General features: G+C 51.6%; 1 long non-coding RNA gene across 1 annotated transcript in view; it reads left to right on the top strand.

Annotated features, from left to right (window-relative positions):
• The first annotated feature begins 983 nt into the window (after positions 1 to 983).
• Positions 984 to 19,004, top strand: part of LOC140428836 (uncharacterized) — a 53,691-nt gene continuing 35,670 nt past the window's right edge. The window contains exon 1 of the long non-coding RNA XR_011948920.1: positions 984 to 1,056. This is a non-coding gene — a long non-coding RNA (uncharacterized lncRNA). The remainder of the gene's footprint in view (positions 1,057 to 19,004) is intronic.

The raw sequence follows: 19,004 nt of genomic DNA, 5'->3' as shown, positions 1-19,004 counted from the left end.
CCTTGTTTCCCCTTGTGCCCAAAAGCATAGGTGCCAGATGAATGAAGGGTACTAAATGTTACACACTTGTTGGATTTTTTCTCCCAACTCAATATTTTCCTTCTACAGTCAATCTTTTATATACCGCCCTTTAATCTCTTTTCATCATATCCAATTTCTCCACTCCTCCTCTTACTGTGACATAAACAGAATTCTCTTTTGAGGAGGTGGGATTTGATTTACACATGGGGGAAACCCATACCCAGCAGAACCATTTGAACTCAATGCCAAGCTCAAAAGGAACCCAGTTTTATTGAAATGTTGTTTCCTGCAATGTGTGACATGTATTTTTTTTAAGAGTAAACATGAATACTTGTCAAGGTTTAAATCCGTTACTCTTAAATTTGAGGGGTTTTGAAATTGAAATCTTTGAAGATAAATCAGTGCTTGCAGCTTCAATGACTGTTGACATAAGCCTGAGGGTTATCATTATAATATTGTTGCTGCTTGATTTTCACCTACAACATATCATTATAACAGTGGGAACATGTAAATTTACAGCTTGATTGGCAGCTCCAAGAGGTTATTAAGGGATTAGCTGTCTTTGATGTGGGGCTATGAATACAAATGTTTATTTATTAAGGGATTAAGGACTTCCGGTGGCGTTCGTGAGCGGAGCGGTCGCAGCAAAAAGGCTCCCGCAGTTTTTAAAGTTTCCCGCGAAATCAGGAGCAGGGGAACTGGGCCCTCGGGAGAGGAGCGATCCGACGGCAGCCCCCCCCCCCCCCTCCCCCCTTCCACGCACGGCAGCAGAGCACAGGGCAGGACAAGCGGTGGCCAGGGCCGAAGCGGCGGCCAGGACCGAAGCGGGGGCCGAACCTGCAGGGAGGAAGGAATGGAGGAGTGACCGACCTCCCCCACCCCACCAGCAGGAGAGCGCAGGGTGTGACGAGCGGCGGCCCGGACCGAGCAGCGGGGACCGTCCGACCGACCCCCCCCACCCCCCCGGCGGCGACCACCACGAGGCAGGAACAAAGAGGGACTCCGGACCAGAAGCCACTCTCTCTCTCGACCTGGGTGAGTGAGAGAAAAGAAAGGAAAAAATAACTTTTGCAAAAACAAAACTCTGAAAAGAAAACTTTAAAAATTTTAAAAACTTTTTGCTCTTTTCTTGTTCTCACCCAAAACAAGTTCACCTGAGAAGAATTTTATAAAAGAGGGTGAAAATAAAGTGGTAAAGGAGAGAAGGGAGGGGAGAAGAAAAAGGGAAGGGGGGGAATTAATAAATAAATAAATAAATGGGGGGGGAAAAGGGGGGAAAAATGCCAGAAGGGAGCCAAAGCAGAGGGAGAAGGGGCACCAAAGGCAGAAGGGGCAATGGGCAAGCCAGTTCAGATGAGCCAATCAGCGAGCAAAGCGGCAGAACGGAAGTATCGCCGCATCAAAAAGGGCTGGGCAGACAGGTGCAGTCTCCCGCGGGGCCAGTGGGGAGCTGGAACTGGAAGGCAGCCTTTGCCGATGCGCTGAGGGAACATCAGCAGGTAAACAAGGCAGAGGCTAGGGCAGACATAGAGCCGCAGTGCAGGCAGCAATGGCCAAGGCCCTGGTGGAGGTGGAGCAGGCCCTGGGCAGAACAGAGGAGAAATTGGACGCCCAAGGGAAGAAACTGGATGCTCAAGAGGCGACCATCAGGGAGCTAGAGAAAGCAGCGACTGACGTGAGCGACCGGTCACGGTCCGGGAGAAGGAGGTGGCGAGACTGGGCACAACACAGGGGAGCCTGAAGGGCAGAGTGGACGACCAGGAAAATCGCTCGAGGAGGCAAAATGTCAGGATAGTGGGCTTACCAGAGGGGATCGAGGGTAGAAACCCCACAGCACACGTGGCCGAGATGCTGGGCAACTTAGTGGGGAAGAAAACCTTTCCCAGCCCACCAGAAATGGACAGAGCACACCGGTCGCTGCGCCCGAAGCCCAAAGCAGGGGAACACACGAGAGCAGTTATAGCTAAACTGCACCGGTACCAACATAGGGAAACAATCCTATGCTGGGCCAGGAAAAACAGAACCTGCAAATGGGAAGGACACGCCATTAGAATCTACGAGGACATTGGGGCAGACCTAGCCAGGTCTGAGAGTTTAATAGAGCGAAAGCAGCTCTTCACAAGAGCAACGTGCGTTTTGGTATGCTGTCCCCAGCGAAACTCTGGGTCACAAACCAAGAAAGAGAATACTTCTTTACAGCCCCTGCCGAAGCAAACAAGTTTGTCGAGGAACACGGGCTGGAAAACCACCAGCGAAGTTAGAAATGAGGGGCCCCTGGCAGGGGGCAACAACACGCCGACGGGGGGAAGGGGTGGGGTGAGGCAACGCCAGGCCCCCCCGGCATGGCGAGCGCACCCTGAACTAAGAACAGACCACTGCCCGAGGCACCGCTTCAGGTGGGAGGCCGGGCCCCAGCACGAGCGAACGAGAGTAGCGGAGAAGGGAGAGCAAGCAAGAGGAGTGCACGGTAGGATAGGGGAAGAGCGGGCAGAAAACCGTAGGGGCCGGGCAGTGGAGAAGCGAGACAGTAACTCCCGAGAGGGAGGCCACCGTACTAGCGGGAAAGCTAGCGCCGGGGGCATGCAACAAAGCAGGGCCGCAGCGCATCCCCAACAGGGGGGAAGGCGCCAGGCTGGAGGTGGGGGGGACCACTCAACAGAGATGGGAGAACAAACTGGGACAGGAACAGGGGAAAGAGGGACAAAGGAGGGGTACAAGGGAGAGGGGGGAAAGGGGAGAGACTGGGAGGGGGGGGGGAACACAGGGAAGGAGAGACCGGGGAGGGGCGACACAGGGAAGGAGGGACAAACAGGGCTAGAAAAGGAATTGGGCTACAAAGTGCCACAACCAAGGGCTCGAAACAAGGAATCGCTGCAAGCACGCACCCAGTGCGGTTTCTGGACGAAGGGAGACTCCAGAGTGCAGGGGACTACCCGCATGGCGGACGCACAGAGCGCAGGGACCCAACCGCATGGAGAGAGCAGTGACAGCGGCCATCCTGGACGGCCCCCTAACAAAGGGAAACCCCGGAGGGCAGGGGCGCATCCACCAGGTAAGTATGGTTAATCCCACAGGAGCGAGGGGGCAGAAGCCCCCCACCAGGATAGTCACCTGGAACGTAAGGGGACTCAACAGCCCAGTGAAGAGATCCAGAGTCCTCACCCAACTAAGAAATATGAGGGCCAAAATAGTCTTACTCCAAGAGACACACCTGAGAGAGCAGGACCGACTGCGGGTAAGAAAGGGCTGGGTGGGACAAACCTACCATTCCTGCTATGGGACAAGGGCCAGGGGGGTGGCGATATTGATCGGCAAGAGGACGATGTTTAGGGCGACAAAGACAGGAGTTACGGACCCAGGGGGACGGTATATCATGGTCAGCGGGGCCCTGGATGGGGCACCGGTAGTACTGGATAACGTGTACGCACCCAACTGGGGTGTCACGAGCTTCATCAAGAAGACCATTGCAGAAATCCCTGACATAGCGACGCATCGGCTAATCATGGGGGGGGACTTCAACTGTGTACAGGACCCAAAGACAGACAGATCAAACCCCAAAACGGGGAAAACCTCAAGCATGGCAAGGGAACTCAGTCACTTTATGGAGCAGATGGGAGCGGTGGACCCCTGGAGGTTCACCCACACGGGGGAGAAGGAATTCTCCTTCTTCTCCCCAGTACACAATGTATACACCAGAATTGACTTCTTTGTAGGGAAAACGATGCTTCCAGGGATAGACAAGGTGGAATACTCCGCAATTGTGATATCAAACCACGCTCCACACTACATGGATGTGAGGCTGGAGACGGGCAGGGCCCAACGCCCCATGACGTCACCCCACTAGCGGACAAGGCCTTCAATGAAAGGTTATCACGGGCCATTGCAGAGTACACAGAGAACAACCAGAACGGGAAGGTCTCACCCTCCACGTTCTGGGAAGCACTAAAGGCCGTATAAGAGGGGAAATCATCACTTTCAGAGCGCGAAGAGATAGGGAGGAAAAGGTGGCGAGGCAGCAGCTGGTCGACTCCATATTGGAGGTAGACCGTAAATATTCCGAGACCCTGACTGTAGAGCTCCTGGCGGAGAGGAAAGAGCTACAAAGGAACTTTGACCTGCTCTCCACCAGGAATGCAGTGCACCAACTCCGCCAGGCACGTGGGACCCTATACGAACACGGAGACAAAGCCAGCCACCTGTTGGCACACCAGCGGAGAAAGCAGGCAGCCACCAGAGAAATTGCACAAATCCGGGATACCAGAGAAATTGCACAAATCCGGGATACCAGAGGCACGCTAGAAACAGAACCAGAAAAGATCAACAAAACCTTCAAGGCCTTCTACCAAGGGCTGTACACCTCAGAGCCCCCAATCGGGGAGTCTGGGATGAAATGGTTCCTTGATGGACTGGACATTCCATTCGTGGGGGAGGGCAAGAAAACGGGACTTGGAAGCACCACTAGCACTGGGAGAGATCATGGACACAATTAGCTCCATGCAGGCGGGGAAGGCGCCGGGACCCGACGAGTTCCCGGTGGACTTTAACAAAAAATTTGCGACAGCACTGGCCCCGCAACTGCGGGTGATGTTCACAGACTCACTAGCGAGGGGCACACTGCCTCCCACACTGGCACAGGCCTCAATCTCGCTGATACCTAAGAAAGACAAAGACCCAACGGAATGTGGGTCATACAGACCCATCTCACTGCTGAATGCAGACTCCAAAATACTGGCCAAAATCCTAGCCAAAAGATTAGAAGACTGTGTACCTGAGGTGGTTGCAGAGGACCAGACGGGCTTTGTCAAAGGTAGACAGCTTACCTCGAACATCAGGCGCCTGCTGAACATGATAATGACCCCCTCCGGGGAGAGAACACCAGAGGTGATCGTCTCCCTAGGTGCAGAAAAGGCCTTCGACAGAGTCGAATGGAAGTACCTCATAGAGGTACTGGAACGGTTTGGGCTTGGAACAGGGTTCACCTCCTGGGTAAAGCTCCTATACAACGCTCCCATGGCGAGCATACGGACCAACAATACCAACTCCTGATACTTCCAGCTGCACAGGGGCACCAGACAATGATGCCCACTGTCCCCGCTGCTGTTCGCGCTAGCGATCGAACCACGAGCAAATCGCGCTCAGAGCAGCAAAAAGCTGGAGGGGGATCCGAAGGGGAGGCAGAGAGCACAGAGTCTCACTCTATGCAGATGACCTGCTCCTCTACATTTCGGACCCACAAAGCAGCATGGACGGAATCATCGCGCTCCTGAAAGAGTTTGGCGCCTTCTCGGGCTACAAACTCAACATGAGCAAAAGCGAGACCTTCCCGGTACACCCACAAGTAGGTGGGGCAGCCCTAACGGGACTGCCGCTTCAACAAGCCCAACACAAATTCCACTACCTGGGGATCCAAATAGCCCATGACTGGAAAGGGATCCACAAATGGAACCTCACCAGTCTGACAGAGGAAGTCAAAAAGGACCTGCAAAGATGGAACACACTTCCACTCTCCCTCGCGGGGAGAGCTCAGACGATCAAAATGAACGTGCTGCCCAGGTACCTCTTCTTATTCAGATCCATCCCGATCTACATCCCCAAGGCCTTTTTCAAAGCACGAGACAAACTAATCATGCCGTTCGTATGGAAGGGGGGGGCGGAAGAATGCTAGGATCCCAAAGAAGGTCTTACAGAAAACAAAATCCGGGGGGGGGGTTGCCCTCCCAAACCTACAACTTTACCACTGGGCGGCGACGGCCGAGCGAATAAGGGGATGGATCAAGGAGCCAGAAGCTGAGTGGGTGCGCGTGGAAGAGGTCTCCTGCATGGGGACCTCCCTCCGGGCCCTCGCCACGGTGGCACTCCCATCCCCACCCAAAAAACACTCCAGCAGCCCGGTGGTAATAGCCACCCTCCAGTCCTGGAGCCAACTACGGCAACAATTTTGCCTGACCAGAATGTCAGGTAAAGCTCCCATCTGCAACAACCATAGGTTCACGCCAGCGCTGACTGACGCCACCTTCAAAAGGTGGGGACAGGACGGAGGGACACTGACAGTCAGGGACCTATACACGGACGGCAGGATCGCACCACAGGGCGAACTGACAGAGAAATTCCAGCTAGCCAGGGGGAACGAGCTAAGGTACCTGCAACTAAAAAACTTCCTATGAAAGGAGACAGGGACATACCCACAACCACCACGACAGACATTACTGGAAGAGTTACTGGACGCAAGCATACTAGATGAAGGAAACTGTAGTGACATGTATGACGGACTGGTAGAAGGGGCCGACACCGTATTGGGCGCAACAAGAATGAAGTGGGAGGAGGACCTGGGGATCGAAATAGGGTGGGGACTCTGGAGCGAAGCACTGCATAGGGTCAACTCCACCTCCACGTGCGCAAGGCTCAGCCTGACGAAAATAAAAGTGGTACATAGAGCCCACTTAACAAGAACCCGTATGAGTAGGTTCTTCCCGGAGGTGGAGGACAGATGTGAGCGGTGCCAAGGAGGCCCAGCCACCCACGCCCACATGTTCTGGTCCTGCCCCAGACTTGTGGAGTACCGGACAGCCTTTTTCGAGGCAATGTCCAAGGTGGTGGGGGTGAGGCTGGAGCCATGCCCGAAAGTGGCGGTCTTCAGGGTTTCAGACCAGCCAGATCTATTCCTGGGGAGGAGGGCGGACGCCCTTGCCTTTGCCTCCCTGATCGCCCGCCGTAGAACCCTGTTCGGCTGGCGGTCAGCAGCACCACCCAAAGCTGCAGACTGGCTGTCCGACCTCTCGGAATCTCTCCAAATGGAGAAAATCAAATTCGCCATCCGAGGGTCAGACGACGGCTTCCACAGAATGTGTAAGCCATTCACCCAATTGTTCCAGGACCTGTTTGTGACCAACAAACAAGCAGAAGAATAGCCAGGTAACCAAGAAACAGGGGAGAGTAGCCAAAGCATGAGAGGGAGAGATAGACTGGGAGAGAGGGGGGGTGGGGGGGAACAACTAAATCTAAGAGGAAGGAAAGGCAAGCCACGGGGGGGGACAGGAGCAGGGAGAGGGGGGTAGAGGGAAGAGACGGAACAATAGAGGAGAGCCAGGGAGGGGGAGGGGGGAGGCAGGGAAACGTTAACAAACTTAACGTCCACAGGAACAGCGAAAATGGGAAGACGGGAGGGCCGCAGAAGCGGAAGTGCGCAGAAGCGGAACGAGACGACAACAGCAGTGAACTCCGTCTGGCAGAAGCAAGGGACGACAACACCACGAACAGATGCCTACTTATGTGTGTAAATAATTTTAACAAGTGTACAGAGCTGCTGCTGTTGAGCGGGGGGCATAATACCGTCTGGTGGCTTCTGAGGGAAAATTAAAACATCAGCAGCAGCAGCGACCCGTAGGGGAGTGGGGGTGAGTGCTCCGTTGGGAGGGTGTGGAAGACTGAGGTGCGTGGGGTCACGTCTAGTCAATTGCTATTGCATATTCTCTTTTTGCACTATGTTAATGTTCACTCTATTTTGCTGTGTTAGGATTATTACTATTAAGGAAAACTTTGCAAAACTTTAGTAAAAAAATATATATTTTTTAAAAATTGAGGGATTAAGCACTCGAAAGATTCAAGTGTATTAATGGGCTTTTATCAGTGAGAGTGTTTTTTTGCATATAGTGATGTTGATAATAATTAGATTCATAGAATCTCTTCTGTGCAGAGAGAGGTTATTCAGCCCATCGAGTCTGCACCGACCCTCCAAAAAAGTACCCTACCAAGGCATGCCCCACCCTATATCTGTAACCCCAACTAACCTTTTGGACACTAAGGGGCAATTTAGCATGGCCAATTTACCTAATCTGCACATCTTTGGACTGGGGGAGGAAAGACCTGAGGCCTGAATTGAATCAGGTCCCTGGCACAGTGCAGGAGGAGTGCTAACCACTTTGCCATCGTGCATGGGTTGGCACATGTTTGGAACTTAAGTTGCATTGGGGCCATAAGGAGTCATGGGACTGAGTGGGGGCTCATCTAATGGCACGTGTTGGTTTGAGATTAGAATGGAGGTCCATAGAGGGGTATGGGTAGGCATGGATGGTATGAGGAGCTAATGGGATTGAGTGAGGACCTGGATTGGCATACTTTGGCATGGATGGGGAAGGGGGGAGTAGATGGGGGGAGTGAGGAGAGTGAGGGTTAGAGGGCCTAATATTCAACTATACAATGGGGATAAAGTTCCAGAGCACCAAGGTGGGCCTTTTAACCAGCTGGCCTTAGAACTCAGCCGCCCCAGATGCCGCCTCCAAACTGTTTCTGGGGGTGGAGAACCCAACTCCAGCTGCACCCACTCCCCTAGAACAAAGGTCCTGTTATTCAGGGCACTTTTCCACTGAAGCAATTGCGGTGAACCAGGAAATTACCCAACTCTGCCAAATTTGGGCCATGGCCTCACCAAAGTCATGTGGCATGACTTCTCGGCTCTTTTCCCCCAGCACCCTCGGTACAAAGACTAACACGCCATTTGCTTTCCTAATCGCTTGCTGTGCCTGCTTGATAGCTTTCTGTGATTTCTGTACAAGGGCACCCAAATCCCGTTGCATACAAACCTTTATTCGTCTTTCACCATGTATAATATATTCTACTTTTCTATTTCTGGTCAAAGATAATCTCTTCAACACTGAGAGCAAAAAGATGGAATTAGCATTGAATATCCAGCTATTTTCATCGCTAGGAAAATAACTAATGCGCATTTAACGGCCACGAGAATGGGTCTTTTCACTGCCAGGGAAATTGTATTTTCCTACATTCAGTGACGATTGAAACTCAGAACAGTTTGATTATTCCATCTAATGTGCACATGGAGGATTTCTTATTGGTGAGTATAATTCCAAGTATATCATTGGCCAGGGAGTACTTTGGGAGATGATAGGTATACGTGTGCAAATTAAAATTTGTAATTTCTGTTGGCGTCTTGAAATTGAAGCGAAACAGGCTAAATAGATTTCCTCAGTGCTTGTCCTATCGATACTGGTAAAAAGCTAAAGACTTGAGGCAACACATTTATGTGCTAGTTTTCCAATGAAATTTAAGCTTGGCAGTTTCATGTTGTTATTGCTTGGATAACAGCTTGATACCTGAATAAAAACTATTCATTCTAAAGTGGGTGTCACAGGTAGTTGATAGATTTTGCAGTGTAGCCACTGCACTATCTGTGAAAAGAAAATACTTGTGTTTTATTGTACACTGAAGATTATTAATTGGAGAAAAATGAATTTTGGTTCAGAGTCACTGAGTTGGAGGCTGAGCTCCAGACATTGCGGCACATCAGAGAGGAGGAACGTTACCTAGATGCTTTGTCCCAGAAGACAGTCACGCCTCATGCCAGGGTTTTTGGATTTGCTCAGTGGTCAGGTACAAGAGTGTGTAACTGCGAGTGAGGCAGGAAAGGGGACCCAGAGAGCAGGAGTGTCAGTATCAGCAATTGTCCAATAGGTCTGAGGTTCTCTCAGCTTGTTTGGATGAGAGTGGGGGACATGGGGTGGATGAGCGACTGACCATGGTGCCATGGCACAGGAAGCCATTCAAGAGGGCAGAGCAGAAAGGAACATAGTGGTAGCCGGGGGGTGGGGCGGGGGGGGGGGAGGGGGGGGGGGGGAGGGGGGGGGGACAGCGGAGGAATTGACACTGTTTTCTACAGCAAAGAGCGAGAGTCCAGATGGCGGTATTGTCAACCCGCTAGGGTTTGGAACACCAGCTCTGTCCTAATATACATCAGTATATCATGGTGCAGACACACACTGATGGACACACAGCGGGACCAATCAACACGCACAACACGCACTATAAAGACAGGGGGCATCAGAGTTCCCACTCATTTGAGCTGCAGCTAGCTAGGAGGACAGAGCTCACAGCCTGCAACATAGACATTCACCATGTGCTGAGTGCATCGGCTGGTTAGGACAAGGCAAAGGTCTTTAGTTAAAGCTAGTATCGTGTTAGCCCACAGTCAGAGTATGTTAAACAGTTAATGATTCAATAAAATAGTGTTGCACTATTTCAAGTGTTGGTGACCTGTATGTGTTCCACGGATCCAGAACACCCAACACAACAAGCTCAGGGCTGGAGAGGGAGTGGAAGGATCCAATTATCATAGTCCATGTAGGTCCCTACGAAATAGGTAAAACTGGGAAAGAGGTTCTGCATAGAGTAATAGGAGATTGGCACTAAATTAAAAAGAAGCATTCCAAATGTCATAATCTCTGGATTATTACCGGAGCTGTGTGCAAACTGGTATAGGGCTCAGTTGGCTGGTTCATGATGTGGAGTGACGCCAACACCGCGGGTTCAATTTCTGTACCAGCTGAGGTTATCCACGAAGGCCTTCTCAACTTTGCTCCTTACCTGAGGTGTGGTGACCCTCAGATTCCATCACCACCAGTCAGCCCTCTCTCCAAAGGGGAGAGCAGCCTGTGGGATGGGGTGGATGGGATTGCCTCCGGGTTCCTGTCTGTCCTGATCTCACAGCAATTTTACGCTGTAGTGGACTGAGCCTCAGACAGGAAGCCTGTCATTTCCCCAATTAAGATCCTAAATTGCTACTTAAGCACAATTTCCCACCCAGTCTCAATTTTGGCTTGCCCTACGCTCCCTGCCCAATCCCTGACACTTGCCTATTTCACCAGTTCCCAGTAAGGTTCAAGAAGCTTTGTGCTGTGTCTCTTACAGCCTTTGCAGCACCATTCCTGAGGGACGGGACAGCTCTGTAAAGCAGCCGTTTCTCTAGAGTAAAGAGCGGAATTGCATTGGAGCAAAGTTTCCCAAACTTTCTGAGCCTCTGAGCCCTGAGCGATCTCCCAAGAGCAGAGGGGAACACCAAAATTAGTAATAGTAACAATTGCTTATTGTCACAAGTAGGCTTACATTAACATTGCAATCACGTAATCTCGATGAACCTCTTTTCCACGAAATAGGTGCGCACGCAGAAATCAAGGGCTGGATTCTCTGCAGCACCGCGGCAAAATCGCGATCGGCGCAGGGGCGGAGAATCCAATCTCACGCCGAAATCAGGCCCAGCGCCGGTCCGCCGATTCTCCGGGGCCCGAGAATCGGCGCGATCACGGAGTACGCCGCGCGGCTGGGAGCCCATTGACAGAGGCCTGCCCAGCGATCCTCCGCTCCCGACCTGCCGAGTTCCCAACGGCGTGGAACTAACCTGATATTGCCGGTCGGGATACTGGCGTGGCGGCTGCGGACTCAGTCCATGGCCGCCCTGTTGGGGGGCGGGGGGATTGGGCACCGCGACACCGGGTGGGGGGATCGGACACCGGGGGGGCCTTGTAGGCGGCTGGGGGTTAGATCCGCGCGGGCAGATGCTCGGGGGGGGGGGGGGGGGGGGGGTGGTCTCATTTTTATGTCTGCCTCCATGGTCTGAGTCTGCATCGGAGCTCGGTGCGGCCGTTGGAGGCCGCTGCCGTGCACATGCGCGGACTCAAAACCGGAGGTGCGGGGGCCTGTTTCCGCAGCTTAAGTTGCGAGAGTTACTCCGGGTCCCTGCTAGCCCGCGGCAGGACACTCAATTAGCTGTACTTTTTTTCCAGGAATCTCGAGAGTAAAACTCCAGCTTTTTTATGCCAGCGTGGGGACATAGTCCCATTTTGGGAGAATCCAGCCCCACATGTAAACAAGTCTTTTCTGGATAAACCTGTACACATATTAGGAATTAGGAAGAGGCACACAGTCACAAATATATTCACCTGCTAGATGGCCCCCTCACATTAACTTCTGGCTAAGCCACCCTCCCATGGACCCTGAACATTAACCCTTGGAAATAGTACCCACTTGAGGAGTGGGTGATCTGTAAATGGTGAAAAAGTTCTCTGAATAGAAAATACCTTTTGTCATTTTTAATGGGAGGAGTGATGCTGGAATGCTGATTCTCATATCGGCACATAAACCTCTCCCTTACACACATACACATGTCTCATTCACACACACATCCTCACACACACATTAAACTTCACACACACTCACTCCTCCCTCTCACACTCACTCCTCCCTCTCACACTCACTCCTCCCTCTCAAGCACACTCAATCCACCCTCTCACACACACTCACCCCTCCCTCTCACACACACTCACCCCACCCTCTCACACACACTCACTCCTCCCTCTCTCACACACTCACTCCTCCCTCTCACACACACTCACTCCTCCCTCTCACACACACTCACTCCTCCCTCGCACACTCAATCCACCCTCTCACGCACACTCAATCCACCCTCTCACACTCACTGCTCCCTCTCACACACACTCACTCCTCCCTCTCACATACACTCACTTCTCCCTCTAACACACACTCACTCCTCCCTCTCACATACACTCACTCCTCCCTCTCACACACACTCACTCCTCCCTCTCACACACTCACTCCTCCCTCTCACACACACTCACTCCCCCTTCTCACACATGCTCACTCCTCCCTCTCACACACACTCACTCCTCCCTCTCACACTCACCCCTCCCTCTCACACACACTCACTCCTCCCTCTCACACACACTCACTCCTCCCTCTCACACACACTCACTCCTCCCTCTCACACTCACCCCTCCCTCTCACACACACTCACTCCTCCCTCTCACACACACTCACTCCTCCCTCTCACACACACTCATTCCTCCCTCTCACACACACTTACTCCTCCCTCTCACACACACTTGCTCCTCCCTCTCACACACTCAATCCTCCCTCTCACACACACTCACTCCTCCCTCACACACACTCACTCCTCCCTCTCACACACACTCACTCCTCCCTCTCACACACACTCACTCCTCCCTCTCACACACACTCACTCCTCCCTCTCACATACACTCACTCCTCCCTCTCACACACACTCACTCCTCCCTCTCACACACACTCACTTCGCCCTCTCACACACACTCACTCCCCCCTCTCACACACACTCACTCCTCCCTCTCTCACACACTCACTCCTCCCTCTCTCACACACTCACTCCTCCCTCTCACACACACTCACTCCTCCCTCTCACACGCACTCACTCCTCCCTCTCACACACACTCACTCCTCCCTCTCACATGCACTCACTCCTCCCTCTCACACACACTCACTCCTCCCTCTCTCACACATTCACTCCTCCCTCTCACACACACTCACTCCTCCCTCTCACACACACTCACTCCTCCCTCTCACACACACTCACTCCTCCCTCTCACATGCACTCATCTCTCTCACTCACACATGCACTCATCTCTCTCACTCACACACACTCACTCCTCCCTCTCACACACACGCACTCCTCCTTCTCACAAACACTCACTCCTCCCTCGCACACTCAATCCACCCTCTCACGCACACTCAATCCACCCTCTCACACTCACTCCTCCCTCTCACACACACTCACTCCTCCCTCTCACATACACTCACTTCTCCCTCTCACACACACTCACTCCTCCCTCTCACACACACTCACTCCTCCCTCTCACACACACTCACTCCTCCCTCTCACACACACTCACTCCTCCCTCTCACACACACTCACTCCTCCCTCTCTCACACACACTCAACCCACCCTCTCACACACACTCACTCCTCCCTCTCACACACTCACTCCTCCCTCTCACACACACTCACTCCCCCCTTTCACACACACTCACTCCTCCCTCTCACACACACTCACTCCTCCCTCTGACACTCACTCCTCCCTCTCACACACACTCACTCCTCCCTCTCACACACACTCACTCCTCCCTCTCACACACACTCACTCCTCCCTCTCACACTCACCCCTCCCTCTCACACACACTCACTCCTCCCTCTCACACACACTCACTCCTCCCTCTCACACACACTCACTCCTCCCTCTCACACACACTCACTCCTCCCTCTCACACACACTCACTCCTCCCTCTCACACACACTCGCTCCTCCCTCTCACACACACTCACTCCTCCCTCACACACACTCACTCCTCCCTCTCACACACACTCACTCTTCCCTCTCACACACACTCACTCCTCCCTCTCACATACACTCACTCCTCCCTCTCACACACACTCACTCCTCCCTCTCACACTCACTCCTCCCTCTCACATACACTCACTCCTCCTTCTCACTCACACTCACTCCTCACTCTCACATGCACTCGCTCCTCCCTCTCACACACACTCACTCCTCCCTCTCACACGCACTCACTCCTCCCTCTCACACTCACTCCTCCCTCTCACACACACTCACTCCCCCCTCTCACACACACTCACTCCTCCCTCTCACACACACTCACTCCTCCCTCTGATACTCACTCCTCCCTCTCACACACACTCACTCCTCCCTCTCACACACACTCACTCCTCCCTCTCACACACACTCACTCCTCCCTCTCACACTCACCCCTCCCTCTCACACACACTCACTCCTCCCTCTCACACACACTCACTCCTCCCTCTCACACACACTCACTCCTCCCTCTCACACACACTCACTCCTCCCTCTCACACACACTCGCTCCTCCCTCTCACACACACTCGCTCCTCCCTCTCACACACACTCACTCCTCCCTCACACACACTCACTCCTCCCTCTCACACACACTCACTCCTCCCTCTCACACACACTCACTCCTCCCTCTCACATACACTCACTCCTCCCTCTCACACACACTCACTCCTCCCTCTCACACACACTCACTCCTCCCTCTCTCACACACTCACTCCTCCCTCTCTCACACACTCACTCCTCCCTCTCACACACACTCACTCCTCCCTCTCACACACACTCACTCCTCCCTCTCACATACACTCACTCCTCCCTCTCACTCACACTCACTCCTCACTCTCACATGCACTCGCTCCTCCCTCTCACACACACTCACTCCTCCCTCTCACATACACTCACTCCTCCCTCTCACACACACTCACTCCCCTCTCTCACACACACTCACTCCTCCCTCTCTCACACACTCACTCCTCCCTCTCTCACACACTCACTCCTCCCTCTCACACACACTCACTCCTCCCTCTCACACACACTCACTCCTCCCTCTCACACACACTCACTCCTCCCTCTCACATACACTCACTCCTCCCTCTCACTCACACTCACTCCTCACTCTCACATGCACTCGCTCCTCCCTCTCACACACACTCACTCCTCCCTCTCACACGCACTCACTCCTCCCTCTCACACTCACTCCTCCCTCTCACACACACTCTCTCCTCCCTCTCACATGCACTCATCTCTCACACTCACACACACTAATTTCTCTCACTCACGCAAACTAATTTCTCTCACTCACACACCCATCCTCACCAGCATACACACCCACCCCTCTCACACACTCATCCATCTCTCACACACTCACACACTCATCCCCACCCACACACAATCATCCTCACACTCACACGTTCATCCCTCACACACACTCAACTCTCTCTCGGAGGCCTTAACCACCCCCGCTCCTTTCCCATGGCCCTGCCATCACCCATCCTCACTGCAGCCTCTCCATGCCACCTCTTTTCCACTTCTTTCCAACTCCTCTCCCGCCAGCTCCTGCCTCACCCTCAATCTTCACTGTTAGCCGCAGGCTTTTCTGTCCAGCAACAGTGAGATGGAAGCAATCAAATGGGCCAAACAAAGCAAGGTCTCTTGGAGCACTGGATGCAGATAGGCCAGTCCTCCAAGCGGCCTCGCTCCGATTGGCCTATTTCATTTCAGTAATTATTTTAAAACGTGGTCCGTTGCGCCTGAGTTTCAACCGGTGTTTACTGGTCACGTGGCGGCCACCAGTTCCACAGACCATCTGGAACACCATTGCGGACTCCTGGGGGTCCGCCGATCCTAGTTTGGAACCCTTTTATGGGAGCGTAACATGGCAGGGGGATTGTAGGAGTTGGCGGGCATGTATTCCCCACCACAGCTTCAGATGGTGGGGGCTTCCTAAAATTTCAAGCCCACATAAGTTTGAAAAATCAGGTTGGCAGTAGAAGCCTGGGGGAGGAGCAGATCGAGTGCTTGGATTGTGGTTTTCTAGCGCAGCACGTTCTGGAAGCAACCAGTTGTTTTAGATTTGGTGGAATGTGGCCAGATTAATGGCCTCAGAGTAAAGGCACCCCTTGGTAGCAGTGACCATAATATGATTGAATTTTACATCCCATTTGAAAGGAAGAAGAGTGGGTCTAAGACTGGTACATTGAACTTAAATAAGAGCATGAAAGCTGAGCTCGCAGAAGTGAACAGGAATGCTAGGCTAAGGGATAGGTCAACAGAGAAGCAGTGACAGGCATTTAAGAGGATATTTCAGAATAGGTATATTCCTTATATAAGGAGAAATTCGAATTGGAGAAACCACCATCCATTGGATGTTCGGGAAAGGAGTTAGGGAAAGCTTCAAACTTAAAGTAAAAGCATATAACTATGCAAAAATGAGTGGAAGGTCAGATGATTGGTCAGAATATAAAGAACAGAAGAGAATGACACTTAATGGTTAATCAGGAGAAAGAAATGAAGAGTGTGAGAGGAAGTTAGTTAAAAATGTAAAAATGGATAGCAAGAGTTTCTACACACATTTAAAAAAGAAAAGTGTATATCTTCCTGGTGAACTCCCAAAGGAGAGAAGCAGTACAGGATGTGCTACCGTTTACACAGAGTGTTGGTCCTCTGGGGTGAGAATGGGGAGTGACGAGTAGATAATATGAAAATGGTGGATGAAATCAATGAATATTTTGCACTTGATTTCAATATGGAAGATACAAGAAAACATTCCAGTTATAGCTGTAAATCAGGAAGTGAAAAGGAGAGAGAAACTTGATGAAATGATACTCACGAGGGAAGAGGTACTAAGAAAACTGATGGAGCTGCGTGCTGACAAGTCTCCAGGTCCAGATGGATTTCATTCTAGGGTCTTAATAGAGGTGGCTAATGAGCTGATAGATGTGTTGGTGTTAATTTTCCCAAATTCCCTCGACTCTGAAAAGGTTCCATCACACTGGAAAGTAGCAAATATAACCCCACCATTTAAGAAGGAAGAGAAGCAGAAAACAGGAAACTATAGGTCTGTTAGTTAGAACAAAGAACAAAGAACAAAGAAATGTACAGCACAGGAACAGGCCCTTCGGCCCTCCAAGCCCGTGCCGACTATGCTGCCTGACTAAACTACAATCTTCTACACTTCCTGGGTCCGTATCCCTCTATTCCCATCCTATTCATGTATTTGTCAAGATGCCCCTTAAATGTCACTATTGTCCCTGCTTCTACCACCTCCTCCGGTAGCGAGTTCCAGGCACCCACTACCCTCTGTGTAAAAAACTTGCCTCATACATCTACTCTAAACCTTGCCCCTCTCACCTTAAACCTATGCCCCCTAGTAATTGACCCCTCTACCCTGGGGAAAAGCCTCTGACTATCCACTCTGTCTATGCCCCTCATAATTTTGTAGACCTCTATCAGGTCGCCCCTAAACCTCCGTCATTCCAGTGGGAACAAACCGAGTTTATTCAACCGCTTCTCATAGCTAATGCCCTCCATACCAGGCAACATTCTGGTAAATCTCTTCTGCACCCTCTCTAACGCCTCCACATCCTTCTGGTACTGTGGCGACCAGAATTGAACACTATACTCCAAGTGTGGCCTAACTAAGGTTCTATACAACTGCAACATGACTTGCCAATTCTTATACTCAATGCCTCGGCCAATGAAGGCAAGCATGCCGTATGCCTTCTTGACTACCTTCTCCACCTGTGTTGCCCCTTTCAATGACCTGTGGACCTGTACTCCTAGATCTCTGATTTTCAATACTCTTGAGGGTTCTACCATTCACAGGATATTCCCTACCTGCATTAGACCTCCGAAAATGCATGACCTCACATTTGTCCGGATTAAACTCCATCTGCCATCTCTCTGCCCAAGTCTCCAAACAATCTAAATCCTGCTGTATCCTCTGACAGTCCTCATCGCTAGCCGCAATTCCACTATCCTTTGTGTCGTCTGCAAACTTACTAATCAGACCAGTTACATTTTCCTCCAAATCATTTATATATACTACAAACAGCAAAGGTCCGAGCACTGATCCCTGCGGAACACCACTGGTCACAGCCCTCCAATTAGAAAAGCATCCTTCCATTGCTACTCTCTGCCTTCTATGACCTAGCCAGTTCATTATCCACCTTGCCAGCTCACCCCTGATCCCGTGTGACTTCACCTTTTGTACTAGTCTACCATGAGGGGCCTTGTCAAAGGCCTTACTGAAGTCCATATAGACAACAACCACTGCCCTACCTGCATCAATCATCTTTGTGACCTCCTCGAAAAACTCTATCAAGTTAGTGAGACACGACCTCCCCTTCACAAAACCATGCTGCCTCTCACTAATACGTCAATTTGCTTCCAAATGGGAGTAGATCCTGTCTCGAAGAATTCTCTCCAGTAATTTCCTTACCACTGAAGTAAGGCTCACCGGCCTGTAGTTCCCTGGATTATCCTTGCTACCCTTCTTAAAAAAAGGAACAACATTGGCTATTCTCCAGTCCTCCGGGACATCACCTGAAGACAGTGAGGATCCAAAGATTTCTGTCAAGGCCTCAGCAATTTCCTCTCCAGCCTCCTTCAGTATTCTGGGGTAGATCCCATCAGGCCCTGGGGACTTATCTACCTTAATATGTTTTAAGCCGCCCAACACCTCGTCTTTTTGGATCTCAATGTGACCCAGGCTATCTGCACACCCTTCTCCAGACTCAACATCTACCAATTTCTTCTCTTTGGTGAATACTGATGCAAAGTATTCATTTAGTACCTCGCCATTTCCTCTGGCTCCACACATAGAGTCCCTTGCCTATCCTTCAGTGGGCCAACCCTTTCCCTGGCTACCCTCTTGCTTTTTATGTACGTGTAAAAAGCCTTGGGATTTTCCTTAACCCTATTTGCCAATTACTTTTCATGACCCCTTCTAGCCCTCCTGACTCCTTGCTTAAGTTCCTTCCTACTTTCCTTATATTCCACAC

Source organism: Scyliorhinus torazame, chromosome 8 (assembly GCF_047496885.1).
Source record: "Scyliorhinus torazame isolate Kashiwa2021f chromosome 8, sScyTor2.1, whole genome shotgun sequence".
In the NCBI taxonomy this organism is placed as follows: Eukaryota; Metazoa; Chordata; class Chondrichthyes; order Carcharhiniformes; family Scyliorhinidae; genus Scyliorhinus; species Scyliorhinus torazame.
The sequence above is the reverse complement of the archived record's forward strand: the minus strand, read 5'-3'. Positions and strand labels throughout refer to the sequence as shown.